This window comes from Semicossyphus pulcher, unplaced genomic scaffold (genome assembly GCF_022749685.1).
Source record: "Semicossyphus pulcher isolate SPU_LCO1_2020_fin unplaced genomic scaffold, fSemPul1.0.p SCAF_21, whole genome shotgun sequence".
Taxonomy (NCBI): Eukaryota; Metazoa; Chordata; class Actinopteri; order Labriformes; family Labridae; genus Semicossyphus; species Semicossyphus pulcher.
The window spans coordinates 21,575,809-21,594,721 of NW_027211695.1; the positions used below are offsets into that span (position 1 = coordinate 21,575,809).

The 18,913-nt window shown below is 40.1% G+C and overlaps 1 long non-coding RNA gene across 1 annotated transcript; it reads right to left on the reverse strand.

Moving 5' to 3' along the window:
• Positions 1 to 7,009: 7,009 nt before the first annotated feature.
• LOC138601100 (uncharacterized) lies at positions 7,010 to 10,441 on the reverse strand. The gene is made up of 7 exons (XR_011308784.1): positions 10,025 to 10,441; positions 9,856 to 9,920; positions 9,487 to 9,671; positions 8,785 to 8,993; positions 8,108 to 8,169; positions 7,871 to 8,019; positions 7,010 to 7,764 (listed from the first exon to the last, which is right to left on the reverse strand). It is a non-coding gene; the product is annotated as an uncharacterized lncRNA (long non-coding RNA).
• Positions 10,442 to 18,913: the final 8,472 nt, after the last annotated feature.

Below are 18,913 nucleotides of genomic sequence, written 5' to 3' on the forward strand. Positions count from 1 at the left end.
ACCTATGGTTCTGACAGGCAGCAGTGGGCTGCTTTCAGTCAGCTGGTCTGCTGGCTTGTCGGCCTGTAAGTTCTACCATGTGTTATTTAAAAAAATCAAGAACTGAGAAAGGAGACTATCTATCAACTGAGTCCAACAAGACAACTTTACCAGCTACAGAGCCCACAAGAACTTTAGCCCACCTGCTTGCTTCCCAGCCCCATTGCTCTCTCGGCCCTGGTCAGCCTGACGCGGGTTAACCTGCTGACTTATAGCCAATTGATGAGCCACTTTCACAAGCAAATTTTGAGGTATTTCCCTGCACTTTAAAGAATGGAAAATGAAGATGCTTCTCATCAAAGTGGCATGGACAGATTTCCGACGAAAGGAGGATTTTGCTTGGATTCAGAAAATTAATGTGTGATGATTTTGGAATATTGATGAAGCTAATAGAGGAGCTGATGCAGGAGAATTAAGCAGGGACATCACTCCTGGAACTGGAGAGAAAAGACTCGAGACAAGATTTGAAGTTTCCGGGAGGTCCAGCCTGAAATAATGAGGGCAGCAGCAACTTTTCTCCCACAGTCTAAAACATTTGCGCAGAAGGAGTTCCTGTGGAGCCCGTTTGATCACTATCACAGATTGGTGGAAGTTCTGTAGTATTCATTTAGCAATTGTGTCCAAACATGACCAGCTGCCTGGAACATTTTCTATGGCTGAAAACATCAAAGATAGGCATGTTGTTTATTTTTCACAGCTTCATTTCATATTTGCCTATGTAAGTAAGGGTGTATCGTATATCAGCCATATAGGTCTACTGTTAAGAGGCAGCATCATTAACATAAAAAAAGAATTGCGCAGAGGCTAAATTTCAATTTTAACATTATTATTGTATGTGGTTGATTTAATTTAAATGAAAGGAAGTGTTCCATCTTAATTCAAACAATGCTCAGGTGGGTTTTTTCTTTCAACAGTTTGGGCTGTTATTAATGTGTTGACAGTAGTACTGAAGCAACAATGGTTGGAAGTAATGCACAAGGGAAATTAACACCTTCTCTGTGTTTGGGTTTATGTTTAGTTGCCCCTGCAATAAATTGGTTAATAAACATAGGGTCGACAATGGGCACAATTTTCCACTGGCACTCCAGGCCAGTAACTTTACAAATTCACTGGCCCTGCCATTAAAACCACTGGCCCTTTTACCACTCTTGGTTCAGCAACTCTGACACCCGCATGAATAAGTAGTAATAGATTGAGTATGTTACCTACCATTACTGACACTGTTCAAATGTATGCATAATTAGCGTGATCAGCCCGTGAGAGTAACTTTTTTTAAACAAAATCTTACAGTCTCCTACTTCCTGTAGCCGTTAAAGGTAAACAGTCTGCGGCACGTCCGCTCTGTGAACGGTCTGTTTATGTAGCCACAGCGCTAACGTGCACCGGGACGAGGTGCCGCTGATAACGGGAATACATACACTTATTGCCACCTCACGTAACTGCCCATCTGCCTCGATCATCCCGCAGGTGCATCAGTGATGGCCGGAGCTTCGCGTGCATGTTTACAGTTCACAGGCAGGTGACTGACACACAGACTCTGCATGCACAGCGGGCAGTTTACTCTGTGCTCTCATTAAAAGCTGCACTATGTGATATCAGACAGACTTTTCCTGTTGTTCTATGTGTGGGAAACACTGCTATGGGTGTTTAGTGGCTCATCAGCGTTGGGGGAAGTAAATCTCCCTCGCGTGTGTATGAAAACTAAAACGTGTGTTTATACTAGTCTGCGGTAGCTTGCCAACGTCAATTAGCATGTTCTGGAATGGCAGCTGATCTGTCGCTGAGTTCTGCGTAGAAAGTAACTCGTCCCGTTCATCAGAACTGTGAATCTCGGGAGGGCTACTATATTGTCTACATTGTGGGCTTGTAGATCCTACTGGCACACTGGGCCAGTTAAATAGGTAATCTACTGGCCTGGGGGGTTACAAACATAGTGTCGGGCCACCGGGCCAGTGCTTATGTCGAGCCCTGAAATAGTCTGGTACACTGTTTATCCGATGCGCTTCTGATTATATCAGTGATATATTTGAACTTGAATAGGGTATAATAGATTTACTTTTTTCTATAATGTTGTGAACAGTCTGTAGACTGAGCTTTTTTAGTGGAGCATGTTGTGTAGGCACTATTTGGTGTTACTATGTTTTATAAATGGGAATTTTGTATTTAAATTGACGCTGTTTTTTCAGTTCGTCTGTTTGTACTTTTTTACACTTAGTTTTTGTAAGTCACATTCTGTTTATGCCGCTTCTCAATGACATAGTGATGTCTTCTGATGTGAGTAAATGCTCTGCTTTGGTGCTGCTGGATCTTTGCTCTACTTTTGACACTGTAGATCAGAGCAACCTGATTGACAGGCTTGAGCAGAGGATTTGTGTCTCTGGGAGCGCCTTGGACTGGTTCTCCTGCTATGTCTCTGAGAGAAATTTACTGTGTCACTTATTCATCCATGTCTGAGATGAAGTCTTTTCTGTGGTGTGCCTAAGGATCTGTGTTGGCCCTATATTATTTTCTCTGTTGCAAAGGTTGCAATGTCAATTGGGTTAGAAATCTTTGTATCAGTTTTGATTAATTTATTGAAACACTGAGCCCTTTTTTTCTGATTCCCTTTTCACCTGCCTTAGTAAGCTGTCCCTTGACTGTCTACAAATAGCACAGAACTCTGCTGCAAGGCTGTTGACTAGGTCTAGCAATAAGAATCACATCACACATATCTTATCTTCCTTACACTGGCTTCCCATCAAATGCAAGCTTAATTTTAATGAAGTAAAACATTTGAACTTCATTTTGTGTGTTTATTTACTTCTATGGTGTTTCAGGATGCATAGCTGTTGGTCTTTCTGACACTTTAGCTTACATTGTCTATCCATGTGTTGGTTTTGTCAACCAAACAATGTTGGTGATCATCTGACTTATGTATTTAATCATGACATATTAGTTTTGTCAAGTATTTGTAAACTTGCAATAACAACCATTATAATTAACAATAAAAATTCTAGTGCCAAAAAATAAACAACTGAAGAGACAATGGTTCAGTGTCAACTGATTGTGTAACATGGCTTCGGTCTCACTTAGGGGAAATAGTGAGTCATCGCATTACGGGTTATGTAATCATCAAACAAAATACTCTCATGACCTATATGTATAACTACAGCAGCAAATTCAGACCCTAACCTTTAGGGGTGTGCATCTCTCCCTTATAAGGCAATCTGATATGAATCTAGATACATGGGTTATGATACAATTCAGGGACAATACATTTTAAAACAGTATGATTGGATTTGGTGCGACTCGATGCAATGCAAACTACACATTTAGCTAGACTGAGCACCAGCTGTGCCACTTACCTCGCCTGGCGCTGCTTTCCTGAGCCATCCCCACACCTCTCCCTCCTGCAGCTACATGCCAGCCATGCCCACCTCCACACCTTGTTGTGCAGGGCTGCAGCTTCAACTGACATACTTGTGAATATCCTCTCAGTATCATACTTACTCAGGAATGGCAAAGTTTTGAGGTGATGATCCAGAAGGGATGAAGTGCAGAGGAGGTCATGGAGGCGTGTGTACCGTTTCTCAAAGTCCTTGTTAAACACATTCTTCATCTCAGTAATGAGTGCCCTGTCTTCATCAGATGCCTCAAGGCATCTTGAATTAGCTTGTGGGAAGGCAGAGCCAGTTGCTGCTGTTTCTCCTGTAGGATTTCAGCTCCCCTTATGTTGCGGTGCAAAAATCCAACCACCCTCCCCACTCTTCCCAGCAACCCTGTAGCGGTGTCAACTTGAAATTCTATCTGTGAGGCCAGATTTAATGTGTGAGCAAAGTACCCCAGGTGAAGGGTCATCTCTGCTTCCACTCCAGCTACAATCATATATGATCATATGTAATCATATAATCTATCATCATATTTAGCAGCAAAGCTCCAGTCAACCAATTCATAACTTTAGCACATGGTACATTTTGATTGATCCAGAGGTCTGCCTATTGATGTAGTCGTTTCTAAATTGTTAAAATTGGTTTCTGATTCAAATTGGTGAATCTTTACACCCCAACTAACCTTACAATAATATAAGGCATATTGTGTTAAGAGTACAATTGATAAAAAGATGTACCCCATGATTTACAACAACTATTGTGACAACAACCTAACTTGGGAAAAAGGAAAAAGTTGCATTCCTCTTAAAACATTTTTTAGTTTGCTTGAGCCCATTTACCTCTAATCTTCATCTACCACTACTAGTGAATCCACAATACTACATTATGTCAAAAACTCCTTTTGAAGTTTTGTATTCATCAGGAAAAATGAAAATAAAAGACATCTGGTTTTGGTTTCCATTAATTGGTCATTTTTATGCGTTTTAGCAGAAACTGTTGCTCGCTTACAAAACAGCAACAAAAACAGCTTCTGCCTACCTGAACACCCTCATCCTGAACTCCCTCCCGCCCACTACGCTCTGCCAATGAAAGGTGCCTGGTACTCCCATCACAACAGGGCCCTAAGTCTCTAACTAGACTCTTCTCCTCAGTCGTCCCCAGGTGTTGGAACCAGCTACCAAACTCCATTCGGTCCGCAGAGTCCCTTTGACCTTTATGAAGAAGCTAAAGACCCAGCTCTTTATGAACACATCTGCACTTAATGATACTGATGCAATTGATGATGATGACATCGAGGATGTAGTTTATGCTGACTAGGTTTTTCATGATGATGATGATGACTATACTGAACCTTGTTGATGTTGCTGATGATGATTATTTAAAAAAAAAAAGAAACGCCCTATACACTTCCTGTCAGCACCAGTGTCTGATCGCACTTGAAGCTGTTTGTTGGCACTTACTGACTTCATTCCCTCCAGTCTTGATCGTTGCTTGTGTTGTATTAACTGTCAGATGTACGTCGCTTTGGACAAAAGTGTCTGCGAAATATAATTGTAACATTGTAACATTGTAGCAGCTGGGGACGGCTTTTTTGTTGTTGTTTTAAATGAGAGGGACACTTTTTGCATGCTGCTTTTGCGTTGCAGAGCACCTCGCCTTTTTTCCGCTCTGTGTGCCTCGCGTTTTTGGAGAAACGTTCTGAGCGCCTCGAGTTGAAAAAAAGCTTCAACCCAAAGCAGAAAAACGCCTGTTTTCAACAGGATTCAACAGAAAAGGCTGTGCAGTGCGCCTCGCGTTTTGCAGGCTGTTCTGTCTGATCTGTCTCCTTTCAACCATGTTCTGCCCCTGAAATTATAGTTTACTGTCCTGTTTATACAGTGTAGCACAGGCGCCTGTACCTTTTAAGGAAAAGTGCTCCCTGGGATAAGTAGCTGGTCATGTGCCATGAGGTAAGTTTTATGTTTATGTAATGTTTTATGTTTTGGTCTTCAGCTCCTCAGTTAAGATGCGGTTCTTTATCTTCTTTTTTGCTAAAGCAACGTCTGTAAGTATTATCACTGTAGTTCATGTAACCTCAAAGTCATTTTGTATTCATGCAATGTTGAAGCATGTTGCCAATATAAACCATTAATTTAACTTGGACTGCTGGACATTTCATCATTTGTTATTAAAGTTTTTACTTAGAATATTGAAATAGTCTAATACTCCAGATGCTTTTTTAAAATAAGGGTTAAAGGGCTGAGAGATGGGGGATACCTGACACGCTGATTTGGGAAGTGCTAGAGATATCTGTCAGACAAATTAAGTCATATTTTTCCTTGATCTCATTAAAAGCAATTGTTTGATTTTCTTTTTAATACAATGTACAATTCTGGCTAGTTAGTGTTTATTGCTCCAACATAACCTTTTGACATCAATCATCTGAAGTAACTAATGTACATAGAGGTCCACCCCTAAAAAGAAAAGATTGAGGAAAACTTTTTAAGAAACAAATTATCAAAGTGTAACCGAATATCAATTTCCTGATATAAACAAATATTGACGCCAACCCAGGAGCTTTGAGAATCATCAAGGAGTTTATCATGATAGCAGACAGAAATTTATGGAGCTCAAAAAATTATTCAGGACATTTCTGAGAAAATCCTCAGCACACTCATGGCAGAAAGAAAGTGCCAGAAGTCACGTGACATGTTTTTTTGTCTTTACAGAATATATTTTTTTGTACTTGTAATTGACTCATAGCACCACCTGCTGTTGTAAGAGTATATTACTCAGGACATCTGTGAGAAAATCGTCAACACACTCATGGCGGAATGTTCATACCAAAAGTCACTTGAAACTTTTTTCTTTGTAAGATATATTTTTTGCTGACCGCCGAGGTCAGCCCTACACATGGGTCTGTATCTGACTGACTGAGTGACGGTACCTTTAGAGACATAGAGAGAGAGAGAGAGAGAGAGAGAGTTGCGACATGGCAATGGCGGATCATGGAGCATATTGGACCTCCGCTGACGCGACTCTGTCTACATGGCTCTGGATACTTTGTTCAGGGAGTAGGCGGGGCTGCTCCTCCGCTGTCGTCACCTACAGTACATCCACAGCGTGCATAGCCAGGGGTAGTTTCAGGTCTTTGTTTTAAATGTTTCCTTCGGTTGGTCTTAACAGAAAACAGTTGTATTTACATTAGAAACGGGACCTTAATTAACACACAACGCCTGGCTAATGTTCACTAATGCCGTTTGGTTACGAAGCACAATGCCAGAGTCATCCAGTGTGTATGTTGGAGCTAGTTTGCTAACCTTAGCATGCTCGCTAACGTTATGACTACCAAAATACTATCTGAGTGTGTATGTCAGTTATATAGCTTGACGCTAGGAATGAGGATTTTCTGAAAGTTACATATAGCACCTTTAAGTATTGATTTTTTTTAAAAATGCTTAAATCAATTTAAAGTAGATGTGGGTTTACTCAATCATTAGATGGTTTCTATGCTACGATGGTAGTGTAAAATAATATTTTGTGAAATTACGAGACAGGGTCAAAGAGTTTGCACATATGCAAAATGCCTTTAATAGAAACAAATATCCAAATTCCTCATTAAATATGATGCTATTTATCACCCAGATTATAAAATATTATAGATATGACAGATTTTTCTGAACCAAAACACAAATATTACATGAAGTTAAATTACCAGAATACACATTACAATAGAAATACAAATGATTGTATATTGTATTATAAAGTACAGTGAAAGTAGAATTAGCTACTAATTATTCTAACAGTGTGATAAAGAGTGAAACTATCAACATAAATCTGACCAAGTTAGAGTTGAAGCAAAGAGCACACTGTTATTTCAATTAAATTAAGATTTTTGTCTTCGACTTCATTGACTGACCTGTCCAATTACTCAATCTTGAGTAGCTCACCACCTAAAATTTGGACTTTGAACATTATTGGTCCTAAAAAAAACGACTAAAGCAAGTTATACAACATGATTCAAATTTTGACTTTTTTGAAAATTACACTCATGTTTTTACTCATAAATTCAATAGCAAATTTATTTTAGAGGTCCAGGTGCTTGAAGTTTGCAACATTATGAATACTTCTATTCTTACGCTCAGCATAACCATATCAACCGTTATCAATCATTCGGCAGGTCAACCCAAGTTCAAATTTAATTTCAGATTTTTTTTTTAAACCTGAAATTGCTTTTACCTTTTTTTCTTCTTTCATTCTTATGTTTCAAAGGGATATCAACACTGATTCTATTGCTGGCTTGACAGTAGCCATGACAGCAGCACAAATAAGGATGTAGTGATGAGACTGATTTTGTGGCTCACTCCACCTGAAATTTCTGTAAGTGAGAAAAAAGTAAATAAGATGTTGCTTGAACATATAATAATTTGTGTGTGTGTGTGTGTGTTTTTGATGTCTTTGAGGTATTGTTATATATAACTTACGTATGCCATCCACAGTTATTGAGCTGGTGTCAATGTTGAATGCCGTAATATTTGAAGCTGCTTCAGTCAACACATCTGCAATTTGAGTACCATTGGGAACAAATGTGTTTGCAAATAATAGGTCCATTGTGTTGAAAATCGATCCATTACTGAGTGAGAAATACAGAAAAAGTACTCTTGTTATTTTCTACAAATTTAAAGAAAACATCCCGACAATTTATCAACAAAACAAATTACCTGAATGAAGTCACTTTCAAGAATCTGAATGTAGAGAATCCTTTCTGGTAGAAAGGTTCAAGCTGTGGGAATTCAAGGCAACGTATTACATTTTACAAAGTACATTTATTTTGGCAATCTTGTTGTGTGCTTTTCTTCTCTTACACTGTTCAATAACTATTTTAACACTCAATACTCTGTATGAACTGATGATTTTTTAATTGTCTTGGCTCGTAATTCATGAGAAAATAAAGCAGAAGGATTTTTGATGGTATAGAGCCAAAAATTATTGGACATGTAAATGTAAACATTTTCCCATATCAGTTTTTAAATTGCAATATACTTGTCACAACCGCCTGCCAAATAGTGTAATAGAAAAATAACATTGGTCCAATTCATACTGTGTTGCTTTTTCAATGATAGCTAATTGTTCTGGTTTGTGAATACAGTATTAAAAAAGGCAGGACCTTTACCTTGTGAATTCTCACAGGCTAACATTATAGGAAGCTCAACGTTACAGGTCACTAATTTTCTATCCTGAAAAAGGCCTCAATAAGGGGTGAATTCTTTTTCCAGTATGTATCTCTTGATATCTTGCGAAACTTTTATGCAAAAGCCTAAACTATGAATACATTGCATAATTATTTTTTTCAGATTTATATGTTATCACAGGTTAAATTGTTATGGGAAAGACTTACGTTCGCCTTGATCATTGCAGCTCGATTTATAAATGCTGGAGATGTCACATTGAGCAAGTCATTACTAAATGTCTCTCCTGCAGATCTAAAAGTCAACCTCCGTTTTATGAGTTGTACAGTAGTCGTGGGAACAGCTGTTACAGAGGGTATCACTGCAGCAGTTGAATTTGGGGCTTCAGTAGGAGAACTTGATGTTGTATTTGGATTTCCTGTAAAAACAATAAAAATACCTTAATATGTTTTGGGGCTCAGTCATTTATCTATTTGTCTCTGTCAAGAATCAACTTAGACTTCATTCAAATCATAATTTCAAATGTCTTATATCTGGATAAAACCAAATGTGATAACTTCTTTCCTTTACAATGGAAGTTATTCATATGCTTTATGTGAATAGCTCTAAGAGATAGAAAACCACAAAAGATTTGTAGATGTACATCTTAACTGATTTTGTAAAATGTATTTAATAAAGGGTGTGCTCTTCTTCCGTCCAGTTATTTAAAAAAATGTAAATAAATCATAAAAACATCCAGTGGGATATGGGTATATGACTATAAATTGTATTGAAGCGATAGTTGTAATTGCCTAGATTTACACACATCCTTTTGCGCACCCACAAACACAGTCACACGGCTAGTGATGAACAGGTTACAGTGTTATAAATGTTCAAAAAAAATATTAAAAAATGAATTAATTTCTACTCACGAACGATAGCAATGGTGTTTGTATCAATGGTGACGTTGAAGGTGTTGTTGGGGTTATTTAAACCTTGTTTTAAGGTGTCTATGATTTCCTCATCCTTGGGTATTTCATCTTGTGAAGCTGAATTGTTGAACTCCAGTTTGAGCTCTACTTCAGTGTTCTCCATTCGCGTTAATGCTATACCTCGACTACATAGAGAGAATACAAACCTTTATTAAATGATATTTCCACTTATTAAAATGTATTTTATCCATGTTTTTTTTGGTCATCCATGCTGAAACATTCTAATACTCACAACCAACAATGTACTCTTTAAGTTATTGTTAAATATAAATACAGTAAATGGATTTTGAACAATGCTTGCAGTATTACCTAAATCGAATGACAATGGTGCGAAGGAAAAGAACACCAAATCTTGCTCTGTAGATGAAATCACACTGTGAAAGGGAAAAAAAGTAGCATAAAATTAGTCAAATGAATTGACCCCAAAATATACTTAAAGCGCAATAAAAATAATAAGTAACTGAAAAATGGTACGAACCAGTGTTACAACTTTGGTTTCGAGTGCTCTGTATTGCGCACTGTTTGGATTATCGAGTTCAACCACAAAAGGTTCTTCCAAGTTGGCTGCGAGAACAACAACTGGTGGAGGAGCTGTGCCTGATGCACCAGTGCTAGCTGTTACTTCAGATGTTGATGTCTCGTTCGTAGTAGTCAAAGAACCAACTGTGTTCGACCCTCCGGTTGTGGTGGAACTACCATTTGTAAATGATCCACGAGTTGTAGTTAACCCATTGGTACTTGTTGACCCACTGCTTGTCGTGAGTTCTCCAGTTGCATTATTGAAATTTGTTGACCCACTGGGAGTCACAGATGCTTCCGTGGTTACTTCAGGAACCACAACTGATGCGGGGACTGCAGGCACTACAGTTGTCGTCGGTTCACCAGTTGTTGTTGACTCTACTGCCGTGGTTAATGTGTGATGGATGACAAAAGGTAAATGTTAGTAGGTGCACTGCCCAGAATTTGTGCCAACTGGAGGAAAAAGTAGATTCATATTTGAAATGTCTACTTACCAATTGCTCGGATGGAGTTGGCATCAATAGTGAGGTTGAAGGTGTTGCTGTTGTTTTCCACAGCACTTGTTAAGACTTCTACGACATCCTCAGCCTTTGGGATTTGGTCGAGTGTTGCCGTGCTGTTGAACACCAGCTCCACCTCTGCTATGACATTCCCCGAATCTGACTCCCTATTTGAAAACACACATCGTAATCAATTGAGCCCGTTTTAGAAATGCACGGGTTCTTACCTTTTTCATTATACATTCATTTCTTAGTGACTCTGAAGTATTTAAAAGTGCCAGATTATTGCACGAAATGTGGTTTTCTAGTTGCGAGTTGATGAAGTGTATGTCTGAGACTTTCAAGCCTGTAAAGGTTACCCAAATTCGACGACTTCTGTGCCGGTAAAAACACGTCCAAACCTCTGGGCAAAGATGAAGTCGCACTGTGAGCAAGAAAGAAAAATGACAAACTTTCAGCTCGAAAATATTACAGTGGCTTACAAATGAAATGGATAAAATGACAAGATTACGCAGGACAGCGTCAATTGTTGTAAATGACTTTAAGTTGTACGCACTGTTGTTACAACTCGTGTTTCAAGTTCTTTGAATTCTGTGCTGCTGCGATCGTTGAACTCTTCCTGGAATGGTTCTTCCAAGGTTACTTCAAGAACCACAACTGATGCGGGGACTGCAGGCACTACAGTTGTCGTCGGTTCACCAGTTGTTGTTGACTCTACTGCCGTGGTTAATGTGTGATGGATGACAAAAGGTAAATGTTAGTAGGTGCACTGCCCAGAATTTGTGCCAACTGGAGGAAAAAGTAGATTCATATTTGAAATGTCTACTTACCAATTGCTCGGATGGAGTTGGCATCAATAGTGAGGTTGAAGGTGTTGCTGCTGTTTTCCACAGCACTTGTTAAGACTTCTACGACATCCTCAGCCTTTGGGATTTGGTCGAGTGTTGCCGTGCTGTTGAACACCAGCTCCACCTCTGCTATGACATTCCCCGAATCTGACTCCCTATTTGAAAACACACATCGTAATCAATTGAGCCCGTTTTAGAAATGCACGGGTTCTTACCTTTTTCATTATACATTCATTTCTTAGTGACTCTGAAGTATTTAAAAGTGCCAGATTATTGCACGAAATGTGGTTTTCTAGTTGCGAGTTGATGAAGTGTATGTCTGAGACTTTCAAGCCTGTAAAGGTTACCCAAATTCGACGACTTCTGTGCCGGTAAAAACACGTCCAAACCTCTGGGCAAAGATGAAGTCGCACTGTGAGCAAGAAACAAAAATGACAAACTTTCAGCTCGAAAATATTACAGTGGCTTACAAATGAAATGGATAAAATGACAAGATTACGCAGGACAGCGTCAATTGTTGTAAATGACTTTAAGTTGTACGCACTGCTGTTACAACTCGTGTTTCAAGGTCTTTGAATTCTGTGCTGATGCGATTGTTGAACTCTTCCTGGAATGGTTCTTCCAAGGTTACTTCAAGAACCACAACTGATGCGGGGACTGCAGGCACTACAGTTGTCGTCGGTTCACCAGTTGTTGTTGACTCTACTGCCGTGGTTAATGTGCGATGGATGACAAAAGGTAAATGTTAGTAGGTGCACTGCCCAGAATTTGTGCCAACTGGAGGAAAAAGTAGATTCATATTTGAAATGTCTACTTACCAATTGCTCGGATGGAGTTGGCATCAATAGTGAGGTTGAAGGTGTTGCTGCTGTTTTCCACAGCACTTGTTAAGACTTCTACGACATCCTCAGCCTTTGGGATTTGGTCGAGTGTTGCCGTGCTGTTGAACACCAGCTCCACCTCTGCTATGACATTCCCCGAATCTGACTCCCTATTTGAAAACACACATCGTAATCAATTGAGCCCGTTTTAGAAATGCACGGGTTCTTACCTTTTTCATTATACATTCATTTCTTAGTGACTCTGAAGTATTTAAAAGTGCCAGATTATTGCACGAAATGTGGTTTTCTAGTTGCGAGTTGATGAAGTGTATGTCTGAGACTTTCAAGCCTGTAAAGGTTACCCAAATTCGACGACTTCTGTGCCGGTAAAAACACGTCCAAACCTCTGGGCAAAGATGAAGTCGCACTGTGAGCAAGAAAGAAAAATGACAAACTTTCAGCTCGAAAATATTACAGTGGCTTACAAATGAAATGGATAAAATGACAAGATTACGCAGGACAGCGTCAATTGTTGTAAATGACTTTAAGTTGTACGCACTGTTGTTACAACTCGTGTTTCAAGTTCTTTGAATTCTGTGCTGCTGCGATCGTTGAACTCTTCCTGGAATGGTTCTTCCAAGGTTACTTCAAGAACCACAACTGATGCGGGGACTGCAGGCACTACAGTTGTCGTCGGTTCACCAGTTGTTGTTGACTCTACTGCCGTGGTTAATGTGCGATGGATGACAAAAGGTAAATGTTAGTAGGTGCACTGCCCAGAATTTGTGCCAACTGGAGGAAAAAGTAGATTCATATTTGAAATGTCTACTTACCAATTGCTCGGATGGAGTTGGCATCAATAGTGAGGTTGAAGGTGTTGCTGCTGTTTTCCACAGCACTTGTTAAGACTTCTACGACATCCTCAGCCTTTGGGATTTGGTCGAGTGTTGCCGTGCTGTTGAACACCAGCTCCACCTCTGCTATGACATTCCCCGAATCTGACTCCCTATTTGAAAACACACATCGTAATCAATTGAGCCCGTTTTAGAAATGCACGGGTTCTTACCTTTTTCATTATACATTCATTTCTTAGTGACTCTGAAGTATTTAAAAGTGCCAGATTATTGCACGAAATGTGGTTTTCTAGTTGCGAGTTGATGAAGTTTATGTCTGAGACTTTCAAGCCTGTAAAGGTTACCCAAATTCGACGACTTCTGTGCCGGTAAAAAGACGTCCAAACCTCTGGGCAAAGATGAAGTCGCACTGTGAGCAAGAAAGAAAAATGACAAACTTTCAGCTCGAAAATATTACAGTGGCTTACAAATGAAATGGATAAAATGACAAGATTACGCAGGACAGCGTCAATTGTTGTAAATGACTTCAAGTTGTACGCACTGCTGTTACAACTCGTGTTTCAAGTTCTTTGAATTCTGTGCTGCTGCGATTGTTGAACTCTTCCTGGAATGGTTCTTCCAAGGTTACTTCAAGAACCACAACTGATGCGGGGACTGCAGGCACTACAGTTGTCGTCGGTTCACCAGTTGTTGTTGACTCTACTGCCGTGGTTAATGTGAGATGGATGACAAAAGGTAAATGTTAGTAGGTGCACTGCCCAGAATTTGTGCCAACTGGAGGAAAAAGTAGATTCATATTTGAAATGTCTACTTACCAATTGCTCGGATGGAGTTGGCATCAATAGTGAGGTTGAAGGTGTTGCTGCTGTTTTCCACAGCACTTGTTAAGACTTCTACGACATCCTCAGCCTTTGGGATTTGGTCGAGTGTTGCCGTGCTGTTGAACACCAGCTCCACCTCTGCTATGACATTCCCCGAATCTGACTCCCTATTTGAAAACACACATCGTAATCAATTGAGCCCGTTTTAGAAATGCACGGGTTCTTACCTTTTTCATTATACATTCATTTCTTAGTGACTCTGAAGTATTTAAAAGTGCCAGATTATTGCACGAAATGTGGTTTTCTAGTTGCGAGTTGATGAAGTGTATGTCTGAGACTTTCAAGCCTGTAAAGGTTACCCAAATTCGACGACTTCTGTGCCGGTAAAAAGACGTCCAAACCTCTGGGCAAAGATGAAGTCGCACTGTGAGTAAGAAAGAAAAATGACAAACTTTCAGCTCGAAAATATTACAGTGGCTTACAAATGAAATGGATAAAATGACAAGATTACACAGGACAGCGTCAATTGTCGTAAATGACTTTAAGTTGTACGCACTGCTGTTACAACTCGTGTTTCAAGTTCTTTGAATTCTGTGCTGCTGCGATTGTTGAACTCTTCCTGGAATGGTTCTTCCAAGGTTACTTCAAGAACCACAACTGATGCGGGGACTGCAGGCACTACAGTTGTCGTCGGTTCACCAGTTGTTGTTGACTCTACTGCCGTGGTTAATGTGAGATGGATGACAAAAGGTAAATGTTAGTAGGTGCACTGCCCAGAATTTGTGCCAACTGGAGGAAAAAGTAGATTCATATTTGAAATGTCTACTTACCAATTGCTCGGATGGAGTTGGCATCAATAGTGAGGTTGAAGGTGTTGCTGCTGTTTTCCACAGCACTTGTTAAGACTTCTACGACATCCTCAGCCTTTGGGATTTGGTCGAGTGTTGCCGTGCTGTTGAACATCAGCTCCACCTCTGCTATGACATTCCCCGAATCTGACTCCCTATTTGAAAACACACATCGTAATCAATTGAGCCCGTTTTAGAAATGCACGGGTTCTTACCTTTTTCATTATACATTCATTTCTTAGTGACTCTGAAGTATTTAAAAGTGCCAGATTATTGCACGAAATGTGGTTTTCTAGTTGCGAGTTGATGAAGTGTATGTCTGAGACTTTCAAGCCTGTAAAGGTTACCCAAATTCGACGACTTCTGTGCCGGTAAAAAGACGTCCAAACCTCTGGGCAAAGATGAAGTCGCACTGTGAGCAAGAAAGAAAAATGACAAACTTTCAGCTCGAAAATATTACAGTGGCTTACAAATGAAATGGATAAAATGACAAGATTACGCAGGACAGCGTCAATTGTTGTAAATGACTTTAAGTTGTACGCACTGTTGTTACAACTCGTGTTTCAAGTTCTTTGAATTCTGTGCTGCTGCGATTGTTGAACTCTTCCTGGAATGGTTCTTCCAAGGTTACTTCAAGAACCACAACTGATGCGGGGACTGCAGGCACTACAGTTGTCGTCGGTTCACCAGTTGTTGTTGACTCTACTGCCGTGGTTAATGTGCGATGGATGACAAAAGGTAAATGTTAGTAGGTGCACTGCCCAGAATTTGTGCCAACTGGAGGAAAAAGTAGATTCATATTTGAAATGTCTACTTACCAATTGCTCGGATGGAGTTGGCATCAATAGTGAGGTTGAAGGTGTTGCTGCTGTTTTCCACAGCACTTGTTAAGACTTCTACGACATCCTCAGCCTTTGGGATTTGGTCGAGTGTTGCCGTGCTGTTGAACACCAGCTCCACCTCTGCTATGACATTCCCCGAATCTGACTCCCTATTTAAAAACACACATCGTAATCAATTGAGCCCGTTTTAGAAATGCACGGGTTCTTACCTTTTTCATTATACATTCATTTCTTAGTGACTCTGAAGTATTTAAAAGTGCCAGATTATTGCACGAAATGTGGTTTTCTAGTTGCGAGTTGATGAAGTTTATGTCTGAGACTTTCAAGCCTGTAAAGGTTACCCAAATTCGACGACTTCTGTGCCGGTAAAAAGACGTCCAAACCTCTGGGCAAAGATGAAGTCGCACTGTGAGCAAGAAACAAAAATGACAAACTTTCAGCTCGAAAATATTACAGTGGCTTACAAATGAAATGGATAAAATGACAAGATTACGCAGGACAGCGTCAATTGTTGTAAATGACTTTAAGTTGTACGCACTGTTGTTACAACTCGTGTTTCAAGTTCTTTGAATTCTGTGCTGCTGCGATTGTTGAACTCCTCCTGGAATGGTTCTTCCAAGGTTACTTCAAGAACCACAACTGATGCGGGGACTGCAGGCACTACAGTTGTCGTCGGTTCACCAGTTGTTGTTGACTCTACTGCCGTGGTTAATGTGCGATGGATGACAAAAGGTAAATGTTAGTAGGTGCACTGCCCAGAATTTGTGCCAACTGGAGGAAAAAGTAGATTCATATTTGAAATGTCTACTTACCAATTGCTCGGATGGAGTTGGCATCAATAGTGAGGTTGAAGGTGTTGCTGCTGTTTTCCACAGCACTTGTTAAGACTTCTACGACATCCTCAGCCTTTGGGATTTGGTCGAGTGTTGCCGTGCTGTTGAACACCAGCTCCACCTCTGCTATGACATTCCCCGAATCTGACTCCCTATTTAAAAACACACATCGTAATCAATTGAGCCCGTTTTAGAAATGCACGGGTTCTTACCTTTTTCATTATACATTCATTTCTTAGTGACTCTGAAGTATTTAAAAGTGTCAGATTATTGCACGAAATGTGGTTTTCTAGTTGCGAGTTGATGAAGTTTAATGTCTGAGACTTTCAAGCCTGTAAAGGTTACCCAAATTCGACGACTTCTGTGCCGGTAAAAAGACGTCCAAACCTCTGGGCAAAGATGAAGTCGCACTGTGAGCAAGAAACAAAAATGACAAACTTTCAGCTCGAAAATATTACAGTGGCTTACAAATGAAATGGATAAAATGACAAGATTACGCAGGACAGCGTCAATTGTCGTAAATGACTTTAAGTTGTACGCACTGTTGTTACAACTCGTGTTTCAAGTTCTTTGAATTCTGTGCTGCTGCGATTGTTGAACTCTTCCTGGAATGGTTCTTCCAAGGTTACTTCAAGAACCACAACTGATGCGGGGACTGCAGGCACTACAGTTGTCGTCGGTTCACCAGTTGTTGTTGACTCTACTGCCGTGGTTAATGTGAGATGGATGACAAAAGGTAAATGTTAGTAGGTGCACTGCCCAGAATTTGTGCCAACTGGAGGAAAAAGTAGATTCATATTTGAAATGTCTACTTACCAATTGCTCGGATGGAGTTGGCATCAATAGTGAGGTTGAAGGTGTTGCTGCTGTTTTCCACAGCACTTGTTAAGACTTCTACGACATCCTCAGCCTTTGGGATTTGGTCGAGTGTTGCCGTGCTGTTGAACACCAGCTCCACCTCTGCTATGACATTCCCCGAATCTGACTCCCTATTTGAAAACACACATCGTAATCAATTGAGCCCGTTTTAGAAATGCACGGGTTCTTACCTTTTTCATTATACATTCATTTCTTAGTGACTCTGAAGTATTTAAAAGTGCCAGATTATTGCACGAAATGTGGTTTTCTAGTTGCGAGTTGATGAAGTTTAATGTCTGAGACTTTCAAGCCTGTAAAGGTTACCCAAATTCGACGACTTCTGTGCCGGTAAAAAGACGTCCAAACCTCTGGGCAAAGATGAAGTCGCACTGTGAGCAAGAAAGAAAAATGACAAACTTTCAGCTCGAAAATATTACAGTGGCTTACAAATGAAATGGATAAAATGACAAGATTACGCAGGACAGCGTCAATTGTTGTAAATGACTTTAAGTTGTACGCACTGTTGTTACAACTCGTGTTTCAAGTTCTTTGAATTCTGTGCTGCTGCGATTGTTGAACTCTTCCTGGAATGGTTCTTCCAAGGTTACTTCAAGAACCACAACTGATGCAGGGACTGCAGGCACTACAGTTGTCGTCGGTTCACCAGTTGTTGTTGACTCTACTGCCGTGGTTAATGTGTGATGGACGACAAAAGGTAAATGTTAGTAGGTGCACTGCCCAGAATTTGTGCCAACTGGAGGAAAAAGTAGATTCATATTTGAAATGTCTACTTACCAATTGCTCGGATGGAGTTGGCATCAATAGTGAGGTTGAAGGTGTTGCTGCTGTTTTCCACAGCACTTGTTAAGACTTCTACGACATCCTCAGCCTTTGGGATTTGGTCGAGTGTTGCCGTGCTGTTGAACACCAGCTCCACCTCTGCTATGACATTCCCCGAATCTGACTCCCTATTTAAAAACACACATCGTAATCAATTGAGCCCGTTTTAGAAATGCACGGGTTCTTACCTTTTTCATTATACATTCATTTCTTAGTGACTCTGAAGTATTTAAAAGTGCCAGATTATTGCACGAAATGTGGTTTTCTAGTTGCGAGTTGATGAAGTTTATGTCTGAGACTTTCAAGCCTGTAAAGGTTACCCAAATTCGACGACTTCTGTGCCGGTAAAAACACGTCCAAACCTCTGGGCAAAGATGAAGTCGCACTGTGAGCAAGAAACAAAAATGACAAACTTTCAGCTCGAAAATATTACAGTGGCTTACAAATGAAATGGATAAAATGACAAGATTACGCAGGACAGCGTCAATTGTTGTAAATGACTTTAAGTTGTACGCACTGTTGTTACAACTCGTGTTTCAAGTTCTTTGAATTCTGTGCTGCTGCGATTGTTGAACTCTTCCTGGAATGGTTCTTCCAAGGTTACTTCAAGAACCACAACTGATGCAGGGACTGCAGGCACTACAGTTGTCGTCGGTTCACCAGTTGTTGTTGACTCTACTGCCGTGGTTAATGTGTGATGGACGACAAAAGGTAAATGTTAGTAGGTGCACTGCCCAGAATTTGTGCCAACTGGAGGAAAAAGTAGATTCATATTTGAAATGT